A 15,907-nucleotide genomic window follows, 5' to 3' on the forward strand; every position below is an offset into this window, starting at 1 on the left:
TGCTTGAATGTTCTATCTGCAAAATTCAGTACATTGGCCAAACCGAAAAACCCTTCAGATACCGATTTAATAATCATAAAGCTCATTGTATTACAGTGCCTAACTTTCCTATCTCTAGGCATGCGAACATTACCAAGCACCCCCTTGAAAAAATGCAATTAACTTTACTGCAATCAGGTTTCAGAATCCACTATGAACGCGAAGTTAGCGAATCATTTTTAATACACAAGTTTAACACGGTTTCTTGTGGTCTGAATGAAAACATTGGCAAGCTAACTTGTCTCTCGTCATAGCATTTTACCTAAATGGTAGCACCTTTGGCAGCTTCTTAAAAGATATTTTGTTAAATCGACATTGGCTCCATTTTGCACTGTTTGCCTCTTCGCTTGCGCTCTTACGGTCACCGCCCAAAACTCCTCACAGGATGTCATGCTTTACTTGCACTGATCTTTTTCCTGTTTGCCAGTTTCTCACGAGCATATTGCTTCCTGCCGTAACATGGACTGATCATTACATCTTATCTAATAACCTTGCACACGATTCCTTGTGTATAATCAACACTGGTTCGAACAATTAACTTCTTTAACTGCTTCTCTTTGTCTCGGTAGCATTGAGCACACTATCGAGTTTTGTCACCATGCCGCGATTTGAGTGACTGTTTGCTCTTTTTTTATTTTTTTTTTTATACCGCGCTAAATCACAGTTATATTTAACTGTTAAAATCTACTGACGTGTTATCTGCGATGGTCGCCTACCAATGAGAATGATATTTCCGTAGATGAATCAATCATCAATCAATCAAAGTGATCTTTATTTGTATCCAACGAAGTACATAAATAATATTTGGATCGATAGCCGCGGGGCTAGTAGACGGTCCAGTACAGAATAAACTTGATCAGGCCGCCGTAATGAGCACACACCAAACACACACTCAAAAAAGAATAAATCAAGCAAACACGAAGAATCAACACGCCACCTCCCCCTCCTGAATATTGCAGGATTAAGTGTGACGTGTACTCCACCCATTCTAACCACGTGATATTTTGTGTTTTGTGCGCTGATAGGGGCAACAACCTTTTAAGTGATATATCTTACTTTCTTTGTGCAACATATTAGGATGCATGACCTAAGCGCAGCACTCATTCTGTCTATATACCTTGCACCGCTATTGCATCACGCGTGTGGAATCTTTTTTTGATATTTTGATGTTTATTTGTTGATAGTGGCTGGTCACGTGTTCTTGGATTGTGCATGTATACAAGAAATGAGGACCGACTGCTTCTTTCTACATTCCTTGACAAAGGCCGGACCCCGGCCGAGACGTCGGAATAAAGTTTACTGTTCTTCCACCGTGCGTCATCTCCTTTACGTTTATGCCTACCGCACTCATTCCAGCTTCAACCCCCTCCCTATATATATATGTTTGCGGCATGAATGAGCTGAGATGGGGAGTACTCTTATTGAGAGAGCGATCTAGGTCTGGGAGTAGGCGTGGCAAACAAAGTGAACCCGCCCTCCACTTGTAAAACGCGAGACCCGAGATTGTGGGTCTGGCGGAAATTACGGGACAAACTCATTTTCCCTGTCGTGAATATCACCCCATATGCTTTTGCTGGTGCCCGACGTTTCTGATGTGCTTTGGTGGCTTTCAGGCTTGAATGTGCATACACGCAGGCCTTCACAAAATCATCATCATCATCATCATCATCATCATCATCATCATCATCATCATCATCATCATCATCATCATCATCATCATCATCAGCCTGATTATACCCACTGCAGGGCGAAGGCCTCTCCCATATTTCTCCACTTAACCCGGTTCAGTGCTAGCTGCATCCACTTGACCCCTGCGAACTTCTTAATCTCATCCGCCCACCTAACTTTCTGCCGCCCCCTGCTACGCTTTCCTTCCCTTGGAATCCAGTTTGTTACCCTCAGCGACCATCGGTTATCCTCTCTTCGCACTACATATGTCCTGCCCATGTCCATTTCTTCTTCTTAATTTCCACTAGAATGTCGGTAACTTGAGTTATTTCTCTGACCCACTCTGCACGCTTTCTATCTCTTAATGTTACCCCTACCATTTTTCGTTCCATAGCCCTCTGGGTTGTCCTCAACTTAAGTAGAACTCTCTTGGTTAGCCTCCATGTTTCAGCCCCATAGGTGAGTACAGGCAAGATGCAACTGTTGTATACTTTCCTCTTGAGCGATACCGGTAAGCTGCTAGTCATAATCTGCGAGTGCTTGCCAAATGCGCTCCATCCCAATCTTATTCTTCTTGTTATTTTCTTTTCATGGTCCGGATCTGCGGTTACTACCTGTCCTAAGTAGACATATTCGCCTACTACTTCCAGTATTTCGCTACCTAATGTAAACTGCTGTTCCTTCCCGAGGCTGTTGAACATTACCTTAGTCTTCTACATATTAATTTTCAAGCCTACCTTTCTACTTTTTCTGTCTAGGTCATCAATCATTATTTGCAGTTCATCCCCTGAGTTGCTTAACAAGGCAATGTCATCAGCAAATCGCAGATTACTGAGGTATTCTCCATCTACCCTTATCCCTAACTGCTCCCATTCCAAGTCTCTGAATACTTCCTCTAAACAAGCTGTGAATAGTACTGGGGAAATTGTGTCTCCTTGCCTAACACCTTTCTTTATGGGAATTTTGTTATTTTCCTTATGCAGAACTATGGTTGCTGTGCAGCCATTATATATATCTTCCAGCACTTTCACGTACGGCTCGTCTACCCCCTGATTTCGCAATGCCTGCATCACCGCCGAGGTTTCAACTGAGTCAAATGCTTTTTCGTAATCAATGAATGCTATGTATAAGGGCTGGTTATATTCCGAGCATTTTTCTATCACCTGATTGATGGTATGGATATCAATCAATCAATATCAATGAGCTACTTATTCCGCAGATGATCAAGTTGATTGCTTGCTGTGGCAACTTATTTTTGTGAATTAAACAGTGTTCCCCTCCGGGGTGGTGCAGTGGTAAGACGCCCGACTACTGTGTCGGAGTACCCGGGTTCGATTCCGACCGCGGCGGCTGCGTTTCGATGGAGGCGAAACGAGGAGGCGTCCCTGTGCTGGAAGATGTCAGCCACGTTAAAAATCCTCAGGTGGTCGAAATTACTCCGTAGCACTCCCCCCCCCTACGGCCCCTCTTTTTCTCTATTCACTTTAACTCCCACTTTCCTTTCTTCTCTTACCGCGCGGTTCAGGTGTCCACAGATGCAAGTGTGACAAATACTGCGCCTTTCTCTTCCTGTGAACCAATTATTATTATCATAAACTTGACTGTCAGAGAGAGTATAATCAATGCCTTACCGTTCTGCCAAACAAATTTGGTATACTTACGGCCCGGTCTCTTTTTCACATGTTTCCTACTTCAATGTTGACTCATTGTTCGTGTTTTGGTGCTAGGCATCGTTTAGATGATTGAAATGCAAGTGTACAGTCCAAGCCATAATATTATGAAACGCGCTTCGGCTGTCAAACTCTCCTTACACCATTCCCGAACCAAAATGACGAAGTAGTTGACACATTCATTACCCCATGCCACTGTGCACTGGCGCATGAAGCCAAGGAACCGTCGTATTTTCTGCGCGAAATGTGTGGGAACGTTTCAAATGCTGAAGCACGCTGCGTAAAATTTTTGCCGCAATTGTTCATGTATGAGTGTGTTTTAAGTCTTTTTTTTTCTGTTTTTGTATTCTCATACTTTTAATTAAGTGTTATGAATAGTACACTATATATTCAGTTCCGTAAGCTGTTCGAGTACAGGCTTGCTTGTTTTTATAAAAACCAGTCGGTACGAAATGACCCCTTTTTGACCCACATTGTACAGCTGGTGCCACACGACACGCCCTATACTACAAGAAACCCTGAAATGTTTGAGGTGCTCAAGTGTAGAACAAACTATGGTTTTGATATGTTGAAATATATACTGCCACTATGTTTGAATACTTTTTTTATAGCAAGATAACAAATTGGCTTTTTTTTTTTGCCTCCGAGAAATATTCACTGATTAGATTGTATTGATAAGAAATGCATCTATCATATTTTTTAGTTTTTTTTATTGTGTGTTTTCTCTTTCGTATCATAGCATTTTGTAACGCTTGAATTGTTCATTTTATATCGCACGAACGTCCGCTGCTGTTCATCGTTGACTTTACGGGTGGCGAATGAAACCCCTAAAGCGGTCATTGAGAACTGCTGTTTTTTTTTGCAACACTCACGCTTTTTAAAGAATTGAATTTTTGAATGAATGAATGAATAAATGAATGCGCCTTCATTCATTTACTCATATTACAGCTAGACTTCTTAAAATGGGTGGTGAATGTCTTTTTCTGGGTTCAGAATCTTTCTGCACACATAGGCCTGTAATTATGTTGCGTTTTAAATTTTTTTTAGAGCGTTTAATTTTTGTTAAGACATGCTAAAAAGGAAGTGCTTTTTATATGGATTCTAAAATTACTCTCCTCTGTTTACGAGAGGGAACATAAAAATTGGGCATTGGGTATTATACCTTATTGTGTATCCTTTGTCAAAATATACAGCCTAACGGCTTTGATTCTATGCAATATATTGCATTGAATTAGGGTTATACAAGAGCTCTCATATATGAGAGCTATTGCATAACAGCAATGGAAGTCCCATGCTTCGGATGGATGAGGACGAAAGTTCCTTTCATACAAGATAGGCTTAGCACCTTTCAACGTTTCGCACGGCACACAGCAAGGTCCAAAAGCAAACACCGTGAGCTGCCCATTCTTGACAAAGGGTTTGCATGGTTTGAATTTATTGTACTTCTTAGTGTTTGTGTCGGGTACTCACGTTACTCTTTGCCGAGCTGGAAGTTGGAGTTAGCTGCAGGATTAGACCGTGATTTAAGAAAACGGTGTCGTCTGGTATGTAACAGCTCTGGAGCTCTTTTTATTTGAGTGCACCAAGTTTTCTCTGCCAAAAAAAAAAAAAAAAAATCTCCGACTCGACTTTATGTTCTGTGATTCTGTGTCACTTTTAGTATTTTCGAGTATGCATCTCAAGTTCAGCACCTTCTCTCATATGCGTTCAAGCATTGCGACTGCAAATGTTACATTGACATCGATCTTAATGAAATGTAAATTGCAATTGACAGGTCGCTGTGTGCTTTTGTTACTTATTGCGTACTTTTAAACGTTTTTGTTAAAAATACTCGACGCGTTATAATAAGCAGGCATCTTAAAGGTACCAGTTTTAGGATTTGGTTTGAGTGTATTGGTACTATCCTTATATTTATGATGGTCCACAGCTCATATGAACAGAGAGTTTGAACATAATTTGATCCGACAAATTACTGCCAAACTGACAGAACTATGTCACACTGTGCATGGAAAAACCGAGAACCATGATTTCTAGCTAGCTGGCTCGAAAATAAATCTACTGAGCAATATATCTGTTTATGTTTTTGTGTGACCCTTATGGCGAATATGAAGACCTCTAGCGCTGCATAGTTGCAAGCAAACACAACATACGCACAAGAGATTACAGCAAGACGTTCACACCGATGATGCGCTCACTACCAACTGGCTGTCATTTCTGATACGAAGAAGAAAGAATCACAAAGAGGCGTAACGGTGCAATAAGAAGAAAACATGATTCAGAAAAATGCAAAGGAAAAATTCTGAAGAAAAAATAAAACGAAAATAAAACCTTCTTGTCATATTGTCCTAACGAAGCAGTATCACTTCCTTTCTGCTGAACGTCTAACCAACTAGCCCACACTCAGGTACTACTGAGCTTTATTGCGAATCATTTTTGTTTTATGTGGGGGTGTTCAGACGTCAGACTGGATGAAGCTGGCACTCGAACGATATATAGAATACACAATGTGGAGCATATGCCACACAAAAATGCCTTTACAATGCTTCATTAATGACAGCAAAATAATTTACTGCAAGAGACTTGATCATAATCATACCGCATTACAAGAGTGTTATATAAAAGCCCCTGGAGGCAGAAAAAGAGCAAACCTTATCCAATGTGGAGCTGCCCGCATGGGGCTTCCTTGGGCAGTGTCACTATTCAGGATCTTTAACTTTAGGGCTTCGGTATTTGGACCACGGTGGAGATACTGTGTAATTTTGTGAATGGAAATAAAAAAAAATATATTAAAGGAACTCTGTACTTAGCTCCGCACACGACGGTCTATTTTTTTTTCTCTGGTTTGTCCGCTTTTCTTGCCCACGGCGGCCAACCCGTGAGTTCGGCTGGCGCCGGAACAATGGTTCGTAACATTTTTACACCCGTGCCATATACATGACAGAGCCGGGTCAAAATTTGATATGGGAGGTTTAAACCGCGACTGCTGCTATTGCTATTAGATTCGATTTTATTTCGTAATTATAAAGAGCACACTGCCGTCACGCGTCTCGTTCCTTTCGTTTCTGTGGGCTACTGCGATACGCTGCGTGTGGCTGAGCCGTCGTGTGTACATGCACGGCAGTACGGCCTTGCAACGCTGGCATCCAGGAGAAGGATGGGAAGGCAGCTGTCCGATGCGCTTTTGGCGTTTTCGCCTCGTTGCTTGCGGCACTACTTCAAGAAGGTAACCTCGTGAAAACAGCCATGCGTGAGCAACGTAATTTCACAGCGCCAGGAAGTCCAAGGCCGCAGAAATTTTCGGACGTAAAGTCAAGCGAAATGTAGCCAGACTCGAGTGCGAAAAAAAGTTTCCATGAAATGCGAAAGTAGTGGAGTGCTAACTACCTTCCGACGGCGGCGCATGAAAAAGTAAGCTACGCGTTAAAAGGAGGTCAGTTTCATTCTTTAGCGGCCCACAATGCGAATAGAGCACTTTATACTATATACCGCAAAATCAGCACCAACAACTGTTCTGGTAGAAAAAGACCATTCCCGTAAACGTTAATTGAAGCAACTCACGTTTCGCCGGTGTGCAGATGTTATTAGCTTAGAGGTAGATTGCTCCTGTAATGCACAAAACATAATGCTTGGTGTATATTCCACTCCGCCGCCCTGTCGGTTCTTTAACTTTTTAAGGCGGAAGCCTTTCTATGCTTAAGATGAAAATCTCGCGTACGCGAGATTATGCGAGATTCCACGAAATGTGTCCGCGAGACGTCGCGATTGGTTCTGACGTCTACGTGATTTCCCCGTTAGGCTAGTTAAGCCTACTATACCTATAACAATCCCCATAGGGCCACGTGTAAGTTCAGTCTCGAATGTCGGGGAGAGCAGTCCTGAGATGCCGATGTCGCCGATGACGAAACCAAAGAAACTAAAGAAAGCAATGAAATCATAACAAGTACACAAACACGAAAGATAGAGGTTGAAGAGAAGGAGAAGGAAAGAATTTCTCCATTAAGCTCTTAAGCGAAGCTCAGTGCAATACTGTAATTTTTTTTAAAGCCTAAATAAGAAAAATGTTTGCCGATAGGCACTGCAAGTGGTGTGAAGCCTGCGCCACCGGCGTATATGGTTTGGACGAAAAGGCACGCGCCGCTTCTTGCAAGCCTTCCACTTATTAACACCCAGTTTCTGAATACTACCCAGAAGGAAAGCTGGCGCCACAGTGTATGCAGGTTTCCTAAAGGACACTCCACCCACCGTGGGAATGCCGGGAAGACAACGGTGCTAACATGGCTTAGCACCAAAATGTGATTAGGACTCCACAAATATAAATATTTGTAGAAAAATCATTGCGACGAAACGTTGTTTTACTATCAAAATAGGCTTGTGTAAAACCTGCCTACTGTACATTGCATCAAAAGCGCAGAAAAGCAAACAGGCGTAAACTAGCACCAAATTTGAGAGAACGCTTTATCTTCATGTCGCAAAATATGTATAGCCAAAAGCAGAAAACAATTTTTGCGTTTAATATGTACACTTCTCACAGCAAATATTCCTTCAAAAATTTGTTAGCGCCTAAAATAGTACAATTTAGGAGCTTCCGTTTTCACACTGCAAACAAGCATAAACGTTTCATTTGTGTCGTCTGCGTTTCCGTGTTCGCGCTGAATGACCCAGTTTTTCGGCCTATAGCTGAAATGAACTCCGCAGACAGCAGTTCACAAGATCGCGGACTTCCGATTACTATTCAGAGCAATTGATAAATCTGCTCTTCTCTCCAATGAAATGCCGGTGCATAAACTCAGAAATAAAACTCGGGTTAGCGAATGCGTTCTTTGATTTCCACTTATTGCCTCAATTGATCTACAGAACATGTGCACCGTTTTTCTGCGAAATAGACAAAGGTTTTCATAGCAGCAACTTTTATTTACGACGTCAAACGAAGAATGCATCGTTTCTGTTCCTCTATCGTAAAGCCAGAAACATAAAAAGAAGATGGATGAAGTCATACGCGACTTCATGTTGAATTATCGACACCCTCACAGCGAAACCTGCGAATTTTACCGCAAATAAATACTTACAGTTACTGTACTTGCGACTTCATTACGGTGATCATAGTCATTGTAGTGCAGTCTTCAGATGCATCGGGCGTCAAATCAACTACCTGGCGTTGCTGGAAATCACCCTACGCCAAAAACGCGCAAGGCATTAATGAAAACGACACTGAAGAACAACAAAAAAATCCAATACATAGAACAGTGAACAAGCCAAATCCGGAGCGCTGTCTTCCCGGTATGCCTTGGGTGTCCATGGTGGATGAACTGCAGCGCTGCCAGCTTTCCGTGTTGATGGTATATTTAGAAACTGCATGCTTACTAGCATAACGCGCCACTGTCTGCGCATGCGCACAGTGCCCGAGCTGCCGAGATAGCGACTGATGGTGGTGGTAACAGTATACCGGCTTAGGGTAACATGGCATGCCTAAAATCTCGGGCAATAATGCGTTTTAAAAGTGGCACCTTACATAACGTGCATTACCCTCCGGCGAGAGGCCATTGAGAATTTGAAGAAATCTTCGACATCCTCGATCCCTACCATCATTACGTTCTTAATATTGTTTGCACATAAGTTCTAGTTAAAAACGTCAGTACCACTTATTTTACTTATACAACGAGGCTCGTTCCAGCTTTTTTTCTGTGGAAAACACAAATTTGCAGCTCTTAGTTTTGTAGAATACAGGTTGCAATGACTACATGGACTGTGGCAGATAAAACTGCAGTTTCTCAGTATTTTCAGCCACGCGCCTGCTTACAAAATGCATGATACGAACTGTGAGGACGGTTTTACTTTCTTTGAATGTTGATGAGCCCTAAATCTATTGGATTGGATGGGAAGGGGATACTTCAATTAGGAACAATCGATTTTTACTTGCAACGACACGCTTCGCAACAAAGGTTCCATTTTTTTTCTGTTTTAGAGTCTGATCAGTCGTCCTTGTAAGGTTCGTTGCGTTGCATTATACACTGAGATAATCACACTGAACTGAGCGGCGTCACTTTTCGCATGCAGATTTCTATCGATGTGAGTGTTCGATCGTAATCTCTGAGAAAATGTTTTAGATTTCAAAATTACAAAAATTCTTCTATGTGCGCCGTTTTATGGATAATATTTCTTGTTAAGCGACAAGAGGCAAGCTTCGACATTGGTCACTTTTTAGGTTGTTGCCATTGTTAGGACGCAAATCCTAGGGGTAGGTTTGTTTCTGTGCACAAGAGTCTTTTAAACTCTGATTGAAGCAGTTGTAGCGCGTAACTTTTAAAATCATTAATAGTATTTTAGTTGCAGTAGTGTCGTCGCTCCCTGCCAAACCAATTTTGCCGCTTTGAGCCGTCTTCAAAATGGCCTCGTCTTTCAGCACAAAACAGCTTTAGTAGTGGTTGTTTTTATCAGCACTTGAATTACGAGTCACTGTTGACAAGAAGCTTTTATTAAAATATTCATTGCTCATCTCTAGACTGATCTTTACTTTCTTTTGCAAGCACTTTCGCCTGAGGAAATAACATGGCGATAAAAGAAATACACTTTCGGTCAATCATATTGCCCAGTAAACGTACACGCAATGCAACGCTTCGTGCCCGTAGTGTAAATATTGTGACGAAAAAAGTGAAACGCAAATATACAGTGCTGCGCAAAAGTGGAGAGACCACGCGATTTGAGAAAACTGCGCGCGAGCGTTTCCTGACGTTGCAACGGCTGTTTTCACGATCAGCATATGGTAAGCCCCATGGTAAGCTTGCCCGCTTGACCGAGTACTTGTGTCAGGCTCGCATTCTTATGTAGACAATTAGCAATAGCAGCAGATCGCGTGGTCTCTACACTTTTGCGCAGCACCGTACTTCCATACAGCCTTTAAAAGTAATGGGCGAGTGCCTTTATTGCTGTTTGAGTGAAATTTTTATATGCTCATGCCTGAAAAGGTATTTCGTCCGCTCGCATAATTTAAACCACACAAAAGAACGATTGCATGCTAGGGGACCCCTCAGATACTGTCTGAAATTATAAAGAGCTGAGTGTCGACAAATGGCGATTCAGAGTTGTCTGCTAGAAAAAGGCAAGATATAGTGGGGCAAGTTGGCTTGCTTCATATATTCGTAAAAGATTTTTCTAGGGTTCTCAGACGTGGGGAGACACTTTACCAAGCCCACACACACAAAAATACGCCCGCCCGCACACATGCATGCGCTACGTCTAAGCCCAAATTATAAGGGTGAGAAAGTGACTCGATTGATAGTGTAAGCATGATTTCTGATCTTATGAGCCGCTTTGACCCCTTCACGAATAATCTTAATGCCCGTAGATAAAAGCGATTTTTGGCGAATGATTTTTGTGCCATTTTGTTTGTTAGGAGTGGAAGGTCGACGGCAGCCCGAGCCACCTGCCGCCGAACGTGCTTTTACTCTTGTTTGTCCCAGAGGAAACGAAACTGGTAAGCCATGCTGCTGTGATTTTATACACCTTGGTCTTTTCCACGATATCACTGACTCACATGGTGACGTTGAGATCAAGAAATAAATACTCGTTATATAAAAAGCTGCTACATGGAATAGATTATATGCACCCTCACTCTACTGTGAAATTAATGGGTAATGAATATGTGAATTTACGCGTACGATATATTCACAAACGCCACAGCGCTGAAACCGCTTTTGTATGAGGTTTGTTCTTGTCATTATTTCCTTATTTTGAGTGTTCATTCTGGAACTAATGCAGCCCAGGAATACTTTGAAATTTTATTTAATCATTTGTCAATCTATATATGTTGTATTAGAATGTCAACAATTCGTATTTCAGTGACTGAGGGGCAGGCGTCAGCTTGTGTCTGATCGTCATAAGGGCTGCCCCTCCTGCTTTGCTTAATTTGCATTTGGGCCCTTCGATAGGCATATGAGGTTATGAGTGCTAACAATAGTGTCTGTATCCGTTCCTCAATTAAAACAAATCTGAAGAAAATTTCTTAGATGTGAAGTGTGGTTTCGTCAAGAAGTGGGCTTTATTTCTTTTTCACCAACCGTAAGCTCGGTAGATAGAGTCCTGTCTGCGGACGGGTGTTGCCTGCAGTATAGCTAATTCAAGAGTGTTTTTTTTCTCAACTCCACATCGTTTTTTTCGCGTCCTAAATACCAGGTAACACCGCTGAACAAGATAATGCTGATCATTCCCTATTGTGGTCTTGTAACCCTTGCAGCTCTTCTCTCCGGTGGCTGTAGGCGCTTCAGCAGCAGAAGCCCAAACTTAATACAAATGTATTTACTTTATTCCCAGCATAAAATACTGAGCACAACATTGTGAGCTGACGTAAGGTCAAGCGAATACTATAGTTCCGTGTCAGCAAATAGCACCAGCCTCTAACGTTCAGCTTGCTTTCCATGTCTTGGCCCAGTCAATGTCAATCACAAAAACATTCCTTCGTATCAAGAGTTTCTAATGCAGTCCAATCTACCACATCATGTCGTATAGTAAGTGCCCGAATTGCTTAAAACGCGCAATGTGAGAACCTTACACTACCTCCTGTGTTGGACATTTCTGCCATGCAGCGGCGCTAAGCAGTGAAGCCATTAACTAGGCTGTTGCTCGCGACTGTATGTATCAGGGCTCCAGATATATGCATGCGAAACTCTGTGCTCCGCCTAAAACCTGTTCAATTAAACTGCTTCTCGTTCGTACATTTCTCGTCCGTTCGTCTGTTTGATACACCACGTGATGAAATTGTCGCAGCATATAATCCAAGTGCTGCCGTTGTAGCCACATGACCACCTCATGTATAACACGTTGGGGGTCTCTGTCTGTCACACGACTAGGATAGCCATGTTGCGACTTCATCACGTATATCACATCAGTAGGGTAGCCATGTGTTATGTATATCACATGACTATTTGTGACGTCACCACAGGTTCTCTGCTCGCGCGTACACGGTCGCCGGACCAGCAGTTACCGCTATAGGGAGCCCAAGCTCAAGTTTCGCCGCGCGACGGCAGCGCCGCATTCCTGGCGTGGTGGCGAAATGTGAAACGATGGGGCTTCGCCGGAGCAGACGCTCCGCTAGCTTCCTGTGCACGCGCGGCGATCGCGTTGCGCCTGGCGGTTATTTGGCGATACAAAAACACTTCCGCTTATGCGAAACGGATGTACTAAGTAGCATTGTGTCATGGGAAGCCAAAATAGTAGGCGCAGCACCAAAAGACGAGGCTCACGTGTGAAACTTTGCAGATTCCTTTGGAAGCGTGTCCGCAAGACCTGTTTTCCAACCGCATGACAGCGTTCTGAGAAGTCTCGCGTTCTTTGTGGAAACGAAAACAACCAATTTCCCCTTTCTTCGTAAACTGAGAAATGTTGACAGTTGACAAAGATGGCTTGGAGAGGCATCAAAAACGTACAGTGGTTTAACACCATGCATAAAAAGTGAAGAGGATGGAAGATTATATGGCTCTTCGCTCCTCGCGTGTCTAGTTTAGTTTTGCCGATTTTCTGTGCTCTCTCTCTGCTTTGTGAGTGATCTGAAAGCAACCAAATCAACAAATGCGACGTCCGCGATCGAGAATGATGTGTGAATGTGCCTCAAGTGTCCACAGCTGCCTTTTCATTTTTAGATTGACCAGGAAAATATTTAGGAACGAGGTCTTTTTTTTTTTTTTCGGGGGTGGGGCGGCGTTGGAAAACAGGCCTTGCTGAGGCGCTTTCACAAATTTTCGCAAATTGGCCAATAAGTGAACCAATTACTATTAATGTTATTATTATTACTATTATTTATTAACGAAGATATGTCGGAAGTGCAGTAGATAAGTGATCCTAGCGATGGCTCGACTGACATTACTCGCACGAAGCACCCCATTCGTGTCATAGGGTTCGTGAGTGCAAACCAAATATTATCATAAATGAAGCACAACCATTTAATAAGAACCGAAATAAAACACTATGTAGTACAAGCTTGGATTTCACCTGCCTTCCGAGCCAGCGAGCCAGTTATGTCGCGTGCAGCGCACGGAGCACGCATGTGCTTATGAGATTGCTAGCGTTCTTGTCTTTGAAGAAACACCTTCTTCGGCCGGACTATATACTTATTCTACTGCAAGATATCCTTGGTAGCGTCGTAATAATAAAAACAAATCCGTATATAGATCGCATGCTACAGGCCAAAACGATGGTCAACGAACGGGCCACTTTATTTCACAGTACTGATTATACTTTAGCAGTTTTTAAACATTATATACGACAATATAATTACATAGCGGACTCACCTCAAGATGCACTTCCTACGTTTTTGCTAACGTGGGACGCATTCACAATCAATATTTACTCATCCCCGTCTACTCTACAGTGCAGACGTGAATAAAAAATTTCCCACCTATAATTAAGTATCCTTCATGGAAATACGTGTCAGGTTGCCCAATCAAGACGGAATGCAGGCGGCATGTCGCAGTGCGCCTGCGGGGGCGCGTCAAGGCGCGTGCACGTGCGAGAGAAGGCGCTCGGCGTACGCCGTGAAGGCAGCGAGATGAGCCGGCGGCGTCCAGTGTGTGCTTTTCTGTCCGCGCGACAAAGCAGCGCGAGACGTCTGCACGTGCGCGGAAGCGAGCGAGCGAAAGGAGAAAACTTGCACGGGATGCCTATGTGGTGCCGCCGCTTGTATCCCCAGTTTCAATTTTTCTGTCAGAGATGGCGTTCCCTGTAAGGAGTAGCAGCGCCACTCGACGGTGCTTTGGAAGCTTATACTGTTGTTCCGCTATATATATGCAAGCCAGACGAGTGCCAAGATTCGGCCACTTAGAGCTGTCATTGTTGTCAAAATTATAGCCCCCCCGTTTGGCGCAGAGGATTCAGAGTGGCGGCGACGATTTTGTACATTATGGAGCACATAGTTACTAGACGAGTTAAGATCCACTGTGTGTAAGGGGTTCGCACCGACGACCTTTGGGTCTCAAAACCGTAATAGCGATGGCCTTCGGAGGGCCGTGGTGGTCAAACCAGTGGTCGCAGAGGAACGCCACTTCGTCACAAACCTTCAAGTTGATTGAAAAGACTAAGCTGACGCCCTTCTGTCGAACGCCGAATCGGCGCTGTGCTCTCATTTTTCCTCATATTTCTTTAGCTTTTGTCTAAGTATTTGGTTTTACTTATATAAATGAAACTCGGAAAAAAGTATCCTCATAACTTATGTAGAACAAGATCATTGTGTCAATTGTGACTTCTAGGATCGGCGCGTTTTAGGAAATAATGTCCTAATCCCCAGAAAAAAATGTACCCTGCAAAGGTGGCTAACATTGCATTTGGAGAGTTCTTTGTTTTCCCTTGTTGCGGGGCAGCACAGTAGGCATGTGTAGTCATTGTAGACATTAGGCATTGTGCCTGACATATATGGCTCCTATTGTGGACAGCATAACTTAGTTTTCACGAAGCGGCTGATGTGATCGTAGTCTTATTACAACTAAAATAATTTTGTTGAAATATGATCACTACAACTCTTCGACGTATTTTGCAATAATGCGCAGCCGCAAAAATTTCCAGGCTCCAACCTCTGCCACACAGCCATTCCTTCACGATGTTGACAAAAGTGGTTGAATACTGCGAGGCAGATTTTTTTTAGGCAAAATCCTTAGTGATTAACCCCATCAAAGGAAATCTGGCGTCACGTAATCGCAGATGGACCAAAATACATCATCAATCAGCCGCATGACACAAAAGATGGCATCATCATCTCTAAACGCAGACCCACCCGCGACATAGGGCACCGCCCCTTCAGACAATGTCATGTATGTCGATTTTATATACACACTCAGCACTGGCGGACCTTCATGTCGAGGCACTTTTTCCAACATTTGTATTAAAATTAGGATGCAAACGTTCCCCGTACAACTTTCCTGGTTGTGTTACACCCTTCGTCGTAGCATATCGAATACATCTGCTAGTCAGTTTAGTGTCTAGCTCAGGACAGGGCTCCAAGCCGACGTCATATGCACCTTCAACTGATTGCCTTTCTCTACATCTTTTGTCAAAATTATGATGTAACTTTATGTGGTGCATTGTCCCGAGTGATGTCATAACATTCCTCGTTACAGCTAGTACGCATCTGATAGTTAAATTGGAGGCTATCTCGCAACATGCATTTTATCCAACGACATATGTACAGGGTCATCCAGTCATAGGGGGAACACGCGAAGAGGTGGTGGCTTTCATCAAGGCACAACTACGTCCAGCACGGTCACATATCTGAGAAAAGTAGTGCAAGCAAAAAGGGCACTACCTGGAAGTAGTGTTTCGCATAGATTGCCGCTTTGTTTCGGTGCGCAGTCGAATAGGACGCACTGTTTCTTCCCATAGAGCAGCCACAGGCTCGTGTGCTCACCATAAGAGCAGACGACCCTGTACATCCTTTAAACCGAGGCTTTAGCGAATACCGCTCCCAGACGCCGCGTGAAGCAAGACAGTCTACGGGGCATGCGCATACACGCGCATCATTACCGGCATGTCGATTACCTCAACCAAAGCAC

This window comes from Amblyomma maculatum, chromosome 1 (genome assembly GCF_055883805.1).
Source record: "Amblyomma maculatum isolate TAMU_Amacu chromosome 1, ASM5588380v1, whole genome shotgun sequence".
NCBI lineage: Eukaryota > Metazoa > Arthropoda > Arachnida > Ixodida > Ixodidae > Amblyomma > Amblyomma maculatum.